Here is a 16,858-nt window from a genome sequence, read left to right as displayed (position 1 = left end):
GTCTCTAGCATAAAGACGTCGCCCCATATGAACGAGCTTGAAGGAAGGCAGGGATTCAAATAGGAAAGCTTAATTCATTTTCACAGAGCAAGCTTACATATGGCTTTCCATTTCAAGAAACCCCAAGCATTTAGCATAAACCTTAGGGATTACCTTACAAGCGCAGGATGATCACGGGGACCTCCTTTATTCTCTAATTTACAAAGGTGGAGTGATACAACGGTAGTGGGTGATTACTACTAATGGTGGATTGATTCTCAGAGTGCTTCTGAGATCATATGTTCATGATGTATGTGTGAGTGGAGAGTTGGTGGAGTGGGTGTCTGAGGATTCGGTGGCTCTTCGATGGTTACTCCGCTGAGGCTTCGATGATCAATGAATGCGCCCGACGTCCCGCTTTATAGCACGAAGGGAGCGTCCTTCATGCTTATCATCTGAAGGAGCGAGCCTTATCGTCTGAAGGAGCCTTCGAGGTGAAGTCTTCAATTATCTATTCGTACTGTTGCCTGGACAGCTGGACGGAGAATAATTGTTATGGCTATAGTAGAGTGACTGTATATTCCTTTTGCACTGTCCTCCATCGCGCACGGTCGTATCCTTCTGGATATTCTTTGGTATGGTCTTCCATGCCCAAATGATTGATGTTACAAACATCAAATCAAGGATAGGCATATAGTATTATCTATCTCCATGGCATATATCTCTTCCCCCGAACAAATTGTTGAGAACACCTTATCAACATAGGGAATATATTTCTTGTATAGATATATTGATATTGAACTGAGTCTATATTGACTCTTCAATATTTTCTTCGTTGTCCATTTCTTCATGTTGCCATATTTCATACCAGGACAACAATTTACGATATTCTTTTCGTAACTGACATTCTTTGCCATAACTTGGCTTTATTATGGAACATATGTATTTTTATTTTCATCATATTGAAATCTAATATTCTAGTCTTTGTCCATGACCACGGATATCCAATATCTCATCATCATTTTCATCATAGTCTGATATCTGTATATTCATTTTTGACTCATAGTCCTTCTTAATATTTGCTTCATAGTCTTTCATTATATTTTCAAATTTTTCATCTATTTCACCTCTTACTTCTTGTAAGATTTCTTCCTTTATGTCTTTCTTCCATTGAAGAGTTATTGACTCCAATTTTTCTTTCATCTTAGTATTAACATATTCTTCATTCAATGGGTCTATATCTTTTTTACCGCCTCTTTATATGTATGCGGTCTAGACGATCCTTCTTCTCTTATATTTGGTCCTGCCCATATTGGTTTTATTTCATTGGTCTTCCTATATTTTTGGATATAGTCTTTAGCTGCTGGCTCTAAGTAATAGTTTACTCCTAGAATTGTTCTTGCATATGAAAGAGCTTGATCAATATCTAAATATTTTTTCCAAGACACTCCTCCATCTTTTTCTTTTTCTATCTGCTGGGTTATAACTTCTTCAAATGATATATAAATTCCTGGTGTTTTTCCCCTATATATAACATATATGTGTTTTTTCTCTATATTGCTAGATGGTTCTTTTGGTTGTATTTTTTCATTAATTATATGAAAATATTCAGCCAAACTATTTAATATTGCTAGCATGTAACCTTTATCTTCTCTTTTATTATTATATTAGAACCAGAAATTGTCTAGAATGCATTCTTGTATGTCATCTAGAACAATATGGTCTCGAGGCTTGAATTTATAAGTATTTGGTGGGAAAATTCTTAGCTTATTATCAGTTCCAAAGCTGAAACATTCACCCCCAATAGGGCTTGTTCCTCTCTTCATTTCTGCAAAATAGAAGATCGTGAAAATATATCAGGCAGTGTATTATCTTTGTCTTTTATATGCTCAAATATTACTTTATAACCATTTCCAGTAATAATATCTTCAAATAAGACCCATCGCCTAGTTGAACTTTTCTTACTATTGACTTTATTATAATATCTGCATATAGCTTCACAGTCTGTCCTAACTGTGAACTCTTTAAATCCTAGACATAATCTAAAAGCATTTATTGCATTTATAACAGCTAAAATTTTCCTATCCGTATTGTTTATTGCTTTTAGCTTGTATTTTTCTAAAGCATATCTATATATTTGTTCTTCTAACTTTGGAGAGTACTTGTGTGGTTTTTGCTTTAATATTGCACCCCATCCTAACTTAGATGTGTCTGTCTCTATAATGAAATAATTATCATCTAAAGGTAACTCTAGGGATTTTAAATCTTTGACATGTTCTTTAATAGTTCTTACTAACTTTATATCTTTAGAATTAAAATATTTTTGTCTATTTTTTCTTAATTTTGCATACAATGGACCAGCTAACTTAGCTAAATTTTTAATATAATTTCTAGCATAATTGACTATTCCTAAGAATTGCTGCAGGGTTTTCTTATCATTCATGACATCTGGAAATTCTAAGATTTTTTTTGCAATATGATCTTGTAAATAGATTTTTTCCTCTCCTATTTCACGACCTAAAAAATTTATCTTTTCCTTACATATGTCCATTTTCCTTTTAGACAATATTAACCCATGCTGTTCTACCTTTCTAAAGAAGGTTTCCAGATGAGCTATATGCTCTTTATAGAATTTTGAGAAAACTAATAAGTCATCAAAAACTAATATGAATTCTTGATTTTCATTAAAAATATTTTGCATTTTTCTTTGAAATAAAGCAGGGACATTTTTTAATCCTAAGGGCATTATTAGCCATTCAAAATGACCTTGAGGACATGTGAAAGCAGTCCATTCTATTGATTCTTCTGCCATTTTTACTTGCCAAAACCCAGCTTTTAAATCAAATTTTGAGAAATATTTACTACCTTGTATTCTATTCTTGCTTATTTGGGATATTATAAGCATCATGTATGGTATTATCATTTAGTCTTTTATAATTAATAACCATTCTTGACTTTCCTCTGCCTATTTCAGCATGATTTCTAACTATAAATGAAGCTGATCTATGAGGACTTTGATTTTCTCTTATAGCTCCTAATTTTAGTAATTCTTCAATATGCATCTTAAATTCTTCTATATCTTTAGGTGTTGTTTCTATAGGACTTGTCTTAATTATATGGTCAGGATTTATTATGTTAATTTTACATAATATACCATTCTTGTCCCAATGCTTCATTGGTATTTCTCCGATTATCTGAATATCTTCCGATCTTGTTACAATTTTATCTATGTCCTTTTTAGATTTTATATCTCTATACCAATTTAGTGCTAATGATTGCAAACTGATACATTCTATGCATGAGTTTGCTATATGAAACTCTTCTATATTTTCACCTAACTCTTCATCTATATAATTATTAAGGACATTTTCATCAGATCTTTGGAGTTCTAAATTGGTCTTTTCTGAAGTAGAATTTATAGTCTTTCGTACTTCTGTTATATATGTAATATTGTCTTAGTAAGGAATAAATGTTATTCCTTGCTTATGTATGATAGTTGTTTGTAAAGAGAACAGTAGAAATCTTAATCCTAATATCATATCATCATGTATCATATATAGATCTTTTATTGTAATTTCATTCATTATATATTTTGTGTTATTTATTTGTACTTTAACATCATAAGCTAGTTGATTATGAACCTTTTTATCCCAGACATATCAGTAGATATTTCTGCTTTATCTTGATCTATTGTATGAACTATCTCTGGACACTTTACAAAATATTTATCATGTATAATATTTTTTGTACAACTGGTGTCTACTAGCGCTAATATTTTATAAGAGATATTAGGCGTCAATTTTACTTTTACAGGTATTCTTATTCCTATAATTTCTTTAAATAGTAATCTTACAATATATTTGCTACCAAAGTTTATTATGGCTTCTTTTAATTGTATCGCTTTATCATTATTTCTATTTATCATTGCTTGATTCTTTAACTCAGTAAGACATCTATGATTATCTTCTATCTTATTAGCTTCATTGAGCTCTATTTTACTCTTTAGCTCTTCTAATTCTGCTTATAAGCTATTTACTCTACTTTCTAAATTTCTGACTCTACTTACTAATAATTTATCATCTGATTCTAGTTTTACTTCTTGTCTCCATTTTTGGTTAGTAATTCTTAGACATGAAGCACATGCTTGCTTTAAATACTTAATACATGTAAGTCTATTTTCTTGACTAGGGTAGAATATACAAAAAGCACATTTTATATTATAATCACCTCTTCCTTTTATCCAATCATGTTCACGGTCTTCTTGATTCATTAATTCTATTTTTGTTTCTTTTGAACTATTAATATCTTCAGATATAATATCTAACCCTTTCATAGCATTATCAAGATTGAGTAACTCTTCCTCATCTAAAGAGTCTATAAAATCTTGGTAACTCTGAGCATTATTTTCTTCTTTTTCATAACTTTCTAATAAAAACTTATTATTAATCTCCCATTGCTCTTCTTCACTTGTAATGTATTTAATATTATTTGTCTGCACAACTTCTTTAACTTTATGAGTCTCTTTGTCTTTAGTTTTTAACTCATCTTCCTGTTTCTTTATCACAGCAGGTGTTGTAAAATATTTATTCTTTAGTTCTTTATCTTTCTTGATATTATCAAGTCTACATAACTCTCGTCTAAAGTAAAGTTCCTTTTCTCTTATGGCAGACCATTTGCATGTCATAGAGGTTTTATACTCATCATGTCATAGAGGTTTTATACTCATCATGAATCTTACTTAACTTTTTCTCATAATATTGAATCTGACTGTCTAAATTGTCCATTATAAGTAAAGTATTTGACTGACGACTTGTTTAAACTTGGCAATATAATTAAATCCCTTTAATTCAAAATTTAATAACCAGACTCTAATACCACTGTTACACGATATATATATATATATATATATATATATATATATATATATATATATATATATATATATATATATATATATATATAGACACACACACGTGTTAGTCGTGTGGTCAACCATTGGATCACTTATTCGCTTGTATGGTCTCCTCGCGTCTCGCGACACGAAACCATCTCTTGCGATTTTGCAAAGGTTGGGTGTGCAATTTAATTTGCAATCTCCTTGCTCTCGAAAACTTCCTGTCGTTGCAATTAGACCCTGTTTGTCGTTGGAATTAGGTCCTGTTTTGGAGCCCTCTAGTTTTTACCAGTTTTTAAGAATTAGGTGGGATCTAAATAGGTCAGTTTTTGCTAGATTTTTAAAAATCAGGAAGCTGTTATACTCAGTTTTTGCTAATTTCTTATGACCCATAGAGTAAAAAATGAAGTCAGATTCTTAAAAACTGAGGATCTGATCAAACAGGACCTTAGTGCCGTTTCGAACTACCAAATTAACCTGCAGCTAGCTAGTTATATCTATATTATATCTATATCTTGCTCTCAGAAACGTTAACTACTATATCTGATGCATGTCCTTTTCCTATTTGCTTTGATTTCTAATTTCAGATAGTTTTCTTAATTTCCTAATTTTAGAGGGAAATCAAAGTTAATTTTTCATTACTAAAAAAAGTTCCCATCGCTATTGCTATCTCTTAATACGATTCAGGCACCAAAAGCGGGCACCCGATACTGCCACGTCACCCGTTAACCCACTAGCCATTTGATCGACCCGTCACGGAATACTGACCGTCCGATGCGGGTCTGATCGGGCCTCTCGCCCATCAACCCACAAACCTGATCACCCACGAATCGTCGTGAACCCGGGCCGACGCTGGCTTCCTTTGGCTCCTGCCTCCGCCGCCGCCACCGGTCCCGTCCTTGTCGAGCGTCGTTCCCGTCCCAGGCCGCCCAGGCCGCGCCGCCGAGCGCCACCTCGGCGGGAGGCCCCGACGTCCTCTTCCCGCAGGCCTGGGCCCGGCCGCGCCTCCGCCACGGCCACCACTGCCACCCCCGCCGAGCACCGCCCCCGTCCCAGCCGCCGCCCAGGCCGCGCTGCCGACCGTCACCACGGCCCCCACCGAGGTCGCGCCACTGCCACGCTCGCTACGAGGGGCGCCGCACCGGCCCCGTCCCCTCCCAGCTCGGAGAGCAGTTTCCAGCCGAGCGCCGCCTCCGCACCCGTCGAGGCATCTTTCATGGTAGGGAGCACGATCAGGTGGGAGGAAGGCCTGGCGGCTACGGATCTGGTGGGATCGGATCGAGGCTATAATTCCTCACTAAGGACTGGCTCCTCAAGCATTGCACTCATGTCCCGGCCACTGTCGTCGCGCTCCGTAGTTCGCCTGCCGCCATCGGTCATCAACCCCGGCATGCAACCAATCGCACAACTTGAGGCAACGACGATGGAAGCGAAGCGCAGGACGACACCCAGCCTGAGTCCGTGTAGGTGCTGCGCTCCACGCCTTTGTCACCAAGAATCTCGCCAACTCATACGTCTACTACAGCCGGCGGAGGTACGTCCTCAGGGTGTTTGATGAAATGGCCGTTCGCAATGCCGTGAGTTCAAATTCCATACTTGCCTCCGTCTCCTCCATTTGCTTGAATAGGTGGCTAGCCAGCTAACTATCGCGACAGTGCTCCCTGGACGGCACGAGCCACCGGCGATGGCGTCAGCAACTGGCGTGGCAGACCACTTCCTCGTGTCCTTCTCCTTCCACGACCCCAATGCCGAGGAGCGCCATCAGGGACCATCTGCTCTGAGCCAACGCAAACAACCAGGAGATTGAACAAGCGCTCAAGGTGAAGCCCCACCCCACTGATCCTTGTTTTCAGTAAAAATGAGATGCTATTGTTTCAAGTGCATAATCAATTTTTTTACCTGAAATGTCCCTGAGCGAGTAGCTATCTGTGATTCTATTTCCTTTCACGCTTTTAATTTAATGGATGGTCGCAGTCTACACTTCTTTTCTTTATGCCTTTTGGATGATGTAGGTATTGTGGAGAAACATATTAGCATATGATTTTGAAGTGTACATTAATTCACTGTTTGACAATGTTTCTGGGAAAGTAGCATTCGGAAGTGTTCAAATAAAGATTTGATTTTTGTTCACTTTGGACTTCCACATTGTATTTGTGTGCGTAGAACTAGAGAAACGATGTAGAATCAATTCTCTGCTCGACAATGTTGCTCTGGTTGCAGCTGAATGCTAGTAAAGTGGTGCATGTTGGCCCTGGTGAGCCAAGTCAAGCTTGCGGCTGATAAAGAGTAAGTGAACCATTCTTCTGTGCTTCAGAACGTTGTGCTATTCTACTGCTGCCTGATTAATCTCTCAATTAGGCACCATAATATCCAAACTGTCGTAACATAAAAAATCTCTTATAGTTGTATTAGTTGTTGTTTTGTGAAACCATCCAAATATGCTGAATAAATGTAAACCCATGATATGATATGGAGTCATGGTAGCGACTGTTTTAATTGTGTCAAATATTGTATGGTTTACTGCTTGGCAGTGCATTTCAACCATGCTTTTTGTGACTAGACTAGATAAAAAAAATACTCTTCCTTAACCTTTCGTTGCTAACAGGCAACATAATCAGCTGTGGGTCGTAACAACCACATCAACTGACTATTAGATTTGTTTACTGCAATTTCTATTCTTTCTCTGGTACTTATCTAGATCATGCTCAGGGTGTCTGCCTCCATGGAACAACGCCACCTCAAATTGCGTGCAATCCTTAGGAGTGGGGAAAGAAACCATTTCCATTTTTCTCTGAATACCAGTAGGGGGGCACACACCTAAAAAACAAAAAAAAAACTAAAGCTCCTTGCTCCAATCTTTCTTGCATGCGTTCTAGAGAGGTTCTTTCTTTTGTGCCATGGTCGTTGGCTAATTGATTTCCATTCTACATATGGAACAGGACGTGAATAAAATGTGTTGGAGATTAATTGTTGTTTTATGGATTTCAATGTGCTGATTATGTTTAAGTTTTTTTGCACGTGGATTTCATCCCCATATCCTAATTTAGGCATATGATATTTCTTCTGTTTGATGGATTTTCCATGCCCTACTTGCTTGTAGCAGGGAACTGTTGATGAGTGGTTTGATTATGAGAAATCGTTTTTGTGCTCCATGCCATGACTCCATCCAGGGGCCAGCGGTGGAGTCAGCAAAGGGGTGGCTAATGATGTAGAGCATCGGCAAGCAACTCACCTTCAGCTCACTACCAATGCCAAAGAGATAGTAACAAGCGTTAAGTGGTGACCGTGATTTCTAAAGATTGACATCTGATCTCATACTAAAATTGAATTTTTGTCCAATCCATACCAGCATCTCTAGAGGAGTACCGTCAAGTGTCCATGTATCATATAGGTTGTAAAGTATCTGCAGCCTTTCCTGCTTTTTTATATTTCTCAAAGAGCACAAACTCACTATGGAGTTCAGAAAAAGATACAATATATCTACGTACAACCACATTTTATACGTCGATCATACTTTTTTTTCATGTAGTAATTTTAAGGATTCATCCTACCAAGATTTAATGCGATTCTAATTATCTACAGGAAGGAGGAATACTCCATCTCTTTACCTCCTTTGAAATGCCTCTATTTTTTGAATATCATTATGATTGATATATTAATGAGAAGGTGATGTAACAAAGGAAAAATGCATTTTGTTGTATATAAACCTTCGTCAACGGCAGTCCTTTTCTCTAAGAGTGATATATAAATGGTGTTCCCACTTCCTCTTTTTCAAAAATAAAAGATATGTGTTAAAAATTTATTAGTCTTGTAATTAACAATGCATCTTTTATATTTTGCGCCACTAGATAAGTAAATAGATACATTAATGTGAATGTAGTCTTTTCTACTCTACGTTGACATCGGGGGTAGCCTAACACTGGCAGCTACGCGGCAACGCCGTGCTTAGTTTCTAGTCTCTACTAAGACCAACATTTTGGTTTGACACTGATGACTATATATCGTGATCGTGACTATGGGTAGGAGGCCACTCATGTGATGATGTGAAAACACTACTCATGGCATGTCCTATCACTATGCCATAAACGTGCAAAGAAGACAGTAATCAGAGACGGGACAATAGCACGCATCTCTAAGTAATAATTAAAGACGGGGCTCAACCATACGCGAGTGACGTCGCCAATATTATTGGCTCTTGTGGGTTCGGGTCTGAGCTCGCCAATTATCACTAAGGGCGTCCGCAATGGCTAGCTATTTGGCTAGCTAGATGTGACGTGTCAAGGAAAAAGTAGGAGAGAGAGTTGTCACTAGCGACGAGCAAATAGCCTATCTATTTCACGTAGCCCAAGAACATATGAGAGGAGCATGTGGGTCCACTAGAACAAGAAGGTATAAAATAGTCATTTCTCTTTTCTCTCACCTCCACATCAGCTAGCTACGTAGTTAACACCATTGCGGACGCCCTAAGCGTGCCTTCACTGAAGCTGGTGGAAACACACCTATATATAGTATACATGTAGATAATACTCCCTCTGGACCCATTTCATAGGCGCAATAGGGAAAATTCCAGATACCAAGATGAGTAGTAGGAGGTTGTGCACGTAATTAAGGGGGTGTTTGATCCGGTTACTAAAATTTAGAAGGTATCACATGAGGGTGTTGCATGGGGTGTTTGGATACTAATAAAAAAAACAAATTACAGAATCCGTACTCCACGAGACGAATTTATTAAACATAATTAACCTGTCATTAGCATATGGTTACTGGAGCACTACATTGTCAAATCATGGACTAATTAGGCTTAAAGGATTCGTCTCGCAAATTAGTCACAAGCTATGCAATTAGTTTAGTAATTAGTCTATATTTAATACTTCATGCATATGTCTAAACATTCGATAGGACAACGACTAAAATTTAGCAGGAGAAACCAAACACCTAATAACTGCAGCAACAATTGTGATTAATTGCAGCTCTCACGCCCCCATGATGTGATTCACCATTGGCTGTTTCTTGTAATGCATGCATGCATGCCGAATGGTAGAAGAAAAACTAGTAAATGCGAATAGCACGAAGCGCCGCATGCAACAATTTGGTCCTCGGAACGGCTGCGCCGCCTTGCATGCTGGCCTTTCTGAAAAAACGCTGGAACGCCTTAGAAATCGGTCCGGAGGGAGTAGTATGATAGACAAACGACACCATTCGCCAAATACTCGCCTATGCCTATGAAAGAATCAATTTCGAAAGTTGTCTTAAGTCCAAAATTTTAAATTTTGACCGAATTTCTAGAAAAAAAGCATTAAAATTCATGATATCAAATTAGTATCATTAGATTTACCATAAAATATATTTCTATAAGATGCTCATTTTATGACATAGATGTTGTTACTTTTTTTCTATAAAGTTAGTTAAACTTAAAAAAATTTGACTGATACCGATTCTAAGAATTGATTTATTTAGGGACAAATGGAGTATTCTAAATCGAGATATACAGATTGCAGAGCATTTATTTGGTCAAAAGCTCAAAGGGTCGATGCTCCATCAGTGTCTTATCTGCATCTATCGAGTATTAAATTATATTTGCTTTTGAATAATGACACAGTGCCATGCGTCAAACAAATAAAATCATGATTTGTTTTATTTCATACCCATACACACAGATTTAATTATTCATTTAGAAGATTCCCCCTCTCTTGATGATCGTACTATAGAAAGGGTACGGTTTGATTTTTCACTTAAAAAAGGGGAAGGAGAAGGCATTGTGTGTATAACCCAGGCCAGATCGTGATCTATCGTCGCTCCCATTTGGGAAATGGATATCTCTCGTTGACTCTCTGATCGACTCTCTGGTCCCGTTCGGCTTACTGAATCTTGACTGAAACTGTCTGAAAATACTGTTCTGACTGAATTGTTATAAGAGAAAAACACTGTCGGGAACTAGGAACGGAAGTGCACTGTGCCAAAAGTTTTTGTAGTGTTAACTAAGGACGGAACGGTTCATTGAGAGATCGATGGACAGTGGTACACGCAAACATAAAAAATCTCTAGCAAAAAAAGGTCACAAATTCACAATGATAGACCTGAAACACTCATCTCTGCCGATGATCGATCGGATGATGTGATCTCACCACTCGCCAGCGTCCAATCATATCATCCTGCGGTCGTGGTCCCTCTACGTCGTCTAGTCGATCGTCTACTATACTAGTCTATAGGCAACGACAAACGCGGCTTATTTGTTCCGACGTGCACAGGTTGATCACGATAGAGATGGAATCCAATCAATTGCCACTCGCCACAAGCCGGGTCTAAGCTAGCACGCACAGTCTAGTCGCTTAAGGCTATCTTACCTAAAATATAAGACTCATTCGTCCTTTGATAGCGCTATAGGTAAAATGTTTCAATATCTATTCGGCATCTTTTCCAACAAAGACTAAAAATAAAATCTTTTCTACAAATGAGTTTTTAGGAAAGAGGATAACCATATTTAGGTTGTGCCTATCAGGCAACCCAAAATATGTTTTCCGTATAGGTACTCTGTTGAAGCCTGATTTTGAATCTCTTGCTACTCATTTTGAGTTTAGATGTGGTTCGTTGGAGACAGTCTAACGCATGCATTATGTACTATTAAATATAGAAATGCTATACAACACACGTATATTTTAGAAAAAAAACAAACATGGATTTTTTTTTCTCTCCTCCCTCTCTCTCTCGTTTTTTTCCACCGGGCTGTCCTGCTGCTGCTGTCCGATCTCGTGATCCGACGGCACGTACGCACGCCGTGCGATTGTTTTCGCGGCGTCATCGATCAGCGGGTGCGCACCGGATCAATGGTGACACCGGAGTCGCAGCAAAAGCTGTAGATTAATAGATGTCATCGACGGTGGCCACGGAAGGACCGTGGCGAGCCGGCCGTCCCGTCCAGTGAGAGGTGCCGGTCATCAGCAGCTAGCCAACGCAAGTTTTTCTCCCCTCCCTAATGATAGCCAATTTGTCCTTTTGTTCTTGCGTAGAAAAAAAATGGTTTCTTGTGATATATGAATTTATGATCTTGTGATTTGTGATTGTTTGGAGATAGAAGAAGGTTGAGGTAGAAGAAGACTAAAGGTAGAAGGAGGATAGATGCTATTGGATCTTAATTCTATGGTGCAAAAAAAAATTAATGTATTGAAACTGCATAAAACACATGGTTGTTGACTCATTAAATAAGAATCAAAGCGTGCTTATCATTTTCTTGCTCCCTTGGAGAAAATTGCATCGTCGTCGTCCTCGCTGCTCCGGATGCAAATTAAAGCTACAAGGACGGACGACGACGGACGAGAAGCCCAGGCGCTAGAGGGACGTACGTACCTTGAGGTCGAACTCGGAGCGGTTCTGCTTGAGGATGTAGAGCAGCGCGAGCAAGTCGTCGGTGTCCATGTCCGTATCCACCAGAATCCGATGCGGCGCCGCCGCCTCTGCCGCCGCGCCACCGGAGATGGCAAAGACAGTCGTGGTCACCAAGGCCACCGCCAGAAACGCCACGGACGTCGTCGTCCTCGACGGAAGCAACAACACTTTCTTCATCCTCCACCTCTCCATAGCAAGCAAGCTAGCTGTTAGCAGTTAGCACACTAAGCATGATGACTAGCTACCGGGGCGGTAGTGTCGTCGTCCGTACGCCGACGAGCGACGAGAGAGGCTGGCTGTAGCGTATGAGCGGTTGATCGAGCGCACATAGAGAGGGGGCCGGGGAAGGGGAGGACGGAGGAGGACAGCCTAGGGCAGGAGCGGGGCTGCGGGGCGACAATAGTACACACGACGGGGGCCGGGCCACGTTATCTATCGGGCCCCTGCTTTGCTCCTTTCAGTCTCGTGAGTCACTGCTACTGACTACTGTGCTACAAAATCATGGACCATCAATCTTTTGCCGGTACGGATATACTAAGAGCCGGTTTGCTTCCTGTACAGTGTACAGTTAATAGTTATTAGCTGTTAAAAAATAACTGAGATTGTATTTGAATCCTCAGCTAATAAACTAGCTAATATATTTTAATTACCTACCACCTAATTAACAATTAGCTATTAGAGCATGTTTCGATGAGTTATTAGGGCTAACTATTAGCTGGGCTAAAAATTTATTACCTCAAATTTGCTGAGGTTAGCCAATTAGTTGGCTAACAAGGTACTAGTTGGAAGCTGGGTTAATAAATTAGCCCACCTATTAGCCACCTCTATTTGAATGGACTAAGACAAATTTTTTGTTAGCTAGCAATCAACCCTTAGTATCCAAACAGGCTCTTAACTGATTTCTCATATAGCTAACATGGTTAATAGTCAGTTGGATGGATCCAGACAAGATAGAATCCGCATACATGAGCGAGCATATTAAAACACCAAGTAAAGTACCGGTGCAAACCAATACTCCCTCCGTTCATAAGTCTCCATCGTCTAAGCAAAAAAAATCCAAGAGTCTCCATCATATTAGATTAGGACCACGGGTTTGACTTCTCATACGTGCTGCGCATTTGGTGTTCATTGGCTGCTCTTTGTTTACATTTATTGCTCCTTGGCTGCGACTCCTTGGCTGCTCCTTGCCTTAGATACAAATCGGCGTTGTTTGCTGCTTCTTGGTCATTGCGCCGAAGGCTAATACAATAAAGACTTATGGATGGAGGGAGTACATAATAAACAAAAGGTACAGATGGCACTCCCTCTCTCGGTGTTTCGAGTAAACACTAACGAGTGAATTTGTGTTATTGCGCGTCTGGTCCGGATGGTATGCTAAAAAGACACAAGGTTTATACTGGTTCGGGTAGAATGTCCCTACGTCCAGTTCGTGGCTACTGCTCGTGTTATTAGCACTGAAAAGTTCATAGTAAGGGTTACAAATGGGCGAGAGAAGGACATGTCCCAAGTCTCTGATGGAAAAATCGAATGGGTGCCAAGAGCTAAGTCACTGCTCAGTTGTGTGTTCGAGATTCGACGCTAGTGGTTCTGCTGTGATGCGGTGAATCGATCCCCTTAGTTGGGTGCCCTGCTTTCTCTTTTATAGGCCAAGAGAGAGCAGGGATTACAGATGGGAGAAAAGAGGAAAACCAGAGACAAAGAAAGTCCTTCAAGGACGCTGAGTCTTCCTTTTCCTCTATACGGGCCCCGCTGACATGGTAGGTGGTGACAAGGATAGCTCCACACTGAGCGCATGTCCGCTGACCGGGCCGCGCTGGGTGTCTGTCCGCTGATGATGCCATGTCCTGGCATTGTCAGCGAGTTGTCACGCCCCATCCCGCCCCGACGGGCGGCGCAGCAGACCAGGGTGCTGATCAACGGCCATACAGGGAGCAGCACAGTGACCACACGTCCATTACTGTGGATGATGCGAGTTTCCTTCTGGACCGTAGTGGTTGTCATGAGCTTCCGTAAGGATCCATGCCCGAGGTCAAATGACGGCGCCCACAACACTGTAAGGCAAACGTTGGCACCTACAACACTGTTTGGGCTCTGTCGACAGAATATCGTCGGTAGTCCTCCAAGGGGTATCCCACGAAAGTAGATTGATCGGCAGAGGAGCATGAGATCGAGAATAAGAAGGCAACTGTTGGTACAGAAAGTGACCAACTAGTAAATATTTGTAGTTTTGCTGTACGTTGTGATCGGAGGTGGCTTAGCGCTCAATGACGCAGGATTTATACTGGTTCGGGCAACATGCCCTACGTCCAGTCGAGGTCAGTCAGTGACTTTATTCCTGAGCCCAGTCGCTCAAAGTCTGTAGTGGGGGTACAAACAAGAAGAAGAAAGAAGGGGGTGTACAAGAGGTTCGGTTGGCTCCGACCGGAAGGGTTGTGGTCGGAACTTGGTGGTCCTGCGGTTGTAAGGTGTTGATGTCGATCTAGTGAGTCTGAGCTTGAAGAAGTCGACTTGGGTTAACTGACTGTGTTTGGAGGGAGCACATCCCCTTTTATAGAAGAAGGGGATGGCTTTACAAGTGAAAGGGAGAGAGAGTACAAACGTTTCTAAGCCTTGTTGCCCACGCCGACGGGGACAGGATAATGGTGGGCGCCCGTAATATTGTTGATGTCACTATAGAATGTTAGGTACACGTGGGAGGTTGAGCTGCTTTCTTCAAGACTAGAGGACATCGGTACCTGCAAAAAATGTTGTCTCACCGACTGGAGGCATGACTTTACCACGTTCACCTGGTATGGTGAATTCCGGCGCCCACAATACTGTTGATGCCCAGAGGCACATGGGGGTCTTACCGTACGGGTGTTTTGACCGGCGCCTACAATACTGTAGAGGTAATTGTTGGCGCCTACAATACTGTTTATGGTAGGGCGGCTATAAAGTATTGTTCCGCAGGGTATGGTCCCTGGTGCCGTGGTTTGACTTGCGAGCCCTGTCTTGCCTTCCTCCATACGCCTTCTGGTTCCTTCTGAGCGGGCATCCCCGGTCAGATGGCCCCAGTCGGTTCTGGCGCGCCAGTCGGAGAATAGCGATGGGCAGGGTTCTTCTACGAACCTCGGTCGGAGACACGGGGTCGGAGTCGGAGGCGGTCCTCGGGTCAGGCTTTCTAAGTGGAGGCCGTATGAAGGCAGCCGGGGCCTGACGCTAGCGCTCCAATCGGAGAGGCCGTTTGGAGTTGGCCTGAGCCTGAGCCTGAGCTAGTGCTCCGATCGGAAAGATGGGCCGAAGGCGGCCAGGGCCTGAAGCGGGTGCTCTGGTCTGTTGAGTTTAGACTCTTGGGCCAGTCCAGAAGAAGAGAAGGCCGTCCTCCTGGGCCGAGCCCTGGCGTGGAAGCCGGTCCCCGAGGGACCCTGGGTTTATGAACCCGACAGGAGCCCCCGAGCCCCCGGGCGATTTGGGCAGAATCGTCTGGGGGATTTTTGTCTTGTCGGCGGGTGCGCGTGAGCGCACCCGCGGGTGTAGCCCCTGAGCCCCTGGGTGGTTCGTGCCGAACCGGCTGGGGGGTGCTTTTGAGTTTGTCAACAGGGGATGTTTTTCTGTTTTGTTGGTGGGTGCGCGCGAGCGTAGCTGCGGGTGTAGCCCCCGAGCCCCAGGCGGTCGGGCCGAATCGGCTAGGGGTGTTTGTCTTAGTAGGCGTGCATGCATGTTTTTTAGTTTGAGATGAATTTTGTTTAACCATGGTGTCGTTGCGCGCCGTGGGATCGGGTGAGTCGGAGTCATGAATGGACCCTGGCGTCGGTGCGTGTCGTGGGTGGAGATAGCTCGGTTCGGTTGTGTTAGAGCTCACTGATCTTTTGGCGTCGATGTGTGCTGCGGGATCGGGTGAGGCAGAGTTTGCGAATGGACCCAAGCGTCGATGCACGCCATGGATCGAGAGAGTTAGTTTAGTTAGTTCAGGAAGCCGTTATGCGAGTTTAGGAGTCGTGGTCCCAGGAGCCGTAGCCAGATGTCGCTGATCCTGTCGACACAAGTTTAGGAGTCATAGTCCCAAGAGCCGTAGCTGGATGTCATCGATCCTATCGACGCGAGTTTAGGAGTCGTAGTCCCAAGAGCTGTAGCCGGATGTCGCCTATCCTGTCGACGCGAGTTCGGAGTCATGGTCCTAAGAGCCATAGCCGGATGTCGCCTATCCTGTCGATGCGAGTTTAGAGTCACGGTCCCAAGAGCCGTAGCCGGATGTCGTCGATCCAGTCGATGTGAGTTCAGAGTCGCGGTCCCTTGGCATTTGAGCCCCCGAGCCCTGTCGGGCCTTCGTGGGGGTTGGTGTGAGTCATTTTTGCGCTACCCCATCTGGTTCCTCACAACCGGAGGGTCTAAGTTTTATCGCCTGTCCCGATTGCTCGGGCTTAAAGACTAGCTCAGTGAGCTCGCTAACGGGTGTGATCAAGTGGAATCCGGGTCCGTCGTTCGTGACAGGGTCGACATAGCCCTCTTATGGCATTCCGCTACTCCTTTACCTGTAGCCTGGTAGATGCCTAGGTCGTTCTAGAGACCGACCCGGGTGGCCTAATGGCCTCCCCTTGATGGAGATTCTGTGGGCTTGGCGAG

The 16,858-nt window shown here is 42.1% G+C and overlaps 1 pseudogene; it reads right to left on the bottom strand.

Moving 5' to 3' along the window:
• LOC136513334 (nucleoside hydrolase 3-like) overlaps positions 1–12,652 on the bottom strand; it is a 32,551-nt pseudogene extending 19,899 nt beyond the window's left edge.
• Between the last annotated feature and the right edge of the window lie 4,206 nt (positions 12,653–16,858).

This window comes from Miscanthus floridulus, chromosome 16 (assembly GCF_019320115.1).
Source record: "Miscanthus floridulus cultivar M001 chromosome 16, ASM1932011v1, whole genome shotgun sequence".
NCBI classification, from domain to species: domain Eukaryota; kingdom Viridiplantae; phylum Streptophyta; class Magnoliopsida; order Poales; family Poaceae; genus Miscanthus; species Miscanthus floridulus.
Note: the sequence above shows the minus strand (reverse complement) of the source record. Positions and strands in the feature narration are given on the sequence as shown.